At 48.1% G+C, this 1,304-nt stretch overlaps 1 pseudogene; it reads right to left on the reverse strand.

Moving 5' to 3' along the window:
* Window positions 1-357: 357 nt before the first annotated feature.
* LOC137385221 (beta-1,3-galactosyltransferase 5-like) lies at window positions 358-1,304 on the reverse strand (annotated as a pseudogene).

Below are 1,304 nucleotides of genomic sequence, written 5' to 3' on the forward strand. Positions count from 1 at the left end.
TGTTGGTCTGAAGTCACAGGTAAGCGAAGTAAGGACGGCAGATTTCCTTCCCTAAAGGACATTAGTGAATCAGATGGGTTTTAATGACATTCGATGATAGTTTGAGGAAGTGAGTGCAGATATAAACTTTTCAGTAGAGCAGAGATAAACCAAACACCTCGTCACATCTCGGAGAGACATCTCAAAGCACTTGTCACTGATTATTTTGAAGGTGCGGTGAGTATTATGCCCACACAGCAGCCATGTCAGAGATGGGATCTTACAAGGGTGTAATGATGCTGAATAATAAAGGGTTTGGGGCAATTGCATGTGAAGGGTAAGTGACAGACCTCTTCAAGGTGGCCTGCTTCACGCACTTCAAGGGCAGTCTTCAGCAACGGCATCTTCCAGTGCTTTCCAGTGGAGCAGCAGCTCGTAGGGTTTCACCCGTGAGAGGTCACGAGTTTCCGAAAGGCACAAACAGAAAACTCGACCTTTGAGTTGTGGAACGTCGCGAGTGAGTGGATGTTTACCGGCTCGATCTTCAACTCCGCCAGGCACAGCCCGATATAAACATCCTCCAGTTTGAATTGGGGGATGCTCCGGGAAACATTCCAGACTCCGCGAGAAACATCGGCTGAGAGCACGCACCCTGTACCGGAGCAGAATGGCGGATACGTTTCCAGGGGGTATTCTTGTTCACTGGCATATCATTTACTGGCTTTGTTCCTGATGGGCCTTGCATGCCTAAAGATGAAGCCGGTGAAGATGTTCCTGTGACTGGTTGGCAACAAGAGCTCCGTCAGATAATCAGCATTGACAAACATGTCGGAGTCGGTTTTCATCACAAAGGAGGCGGACGGACAGAATCGATTCTGCCATTCCAGGCCCATCAGCACCTTGGTGGTCAGGTTGTAATAAGTGTCGGTGAAGTTTTTCTGGATGATGTCCTTGTACAGCGAACCTTCCTGTAGCAGCTGCTCCTGATGGTCCCGGCTGTACCCGAGCAGGAAGTAGGTCACCACTCTCTTGCCATGTGTTATCCGCTCTCTCCCCCAGGTCTGGCGAATGGCCGAGCGAGTTTCCAACTGGTTCAGGGAACTGGTGACAAGAAGGATCAGGAATGGGGGACTGGTGTCACACCTGCTATTAGGCAGCATTAGGAAGGAGGTGTCACTGAACTTTGGAGGATGCCAAAGATCAACATTGCGGTAGTCTAAATATCCGAGAATAATAAATATCAGCAAAGGGGGCACAAATACAAATAAATGTTTCTTTTTTAGTAATAATTTGAAACAACAGCTTCCATGAGACACTATCTTCAT

This window comes from Heterodontus francisci, chromosome 28 (assembly GCF_036365525.1).
Source record: "Heterodontus francisci isolate sHetFra1 chromosome 28, sHetFra1.hap1, whole genome shotgun sequence".
In the NCBI taxonomy this organism is placed as follows: Eukaryota; Metazoa; Chordata; class Chondrichthyes; order Heterodontiformes; family Heterodontidae; genus Heterodontus; species Heterodontus francisci.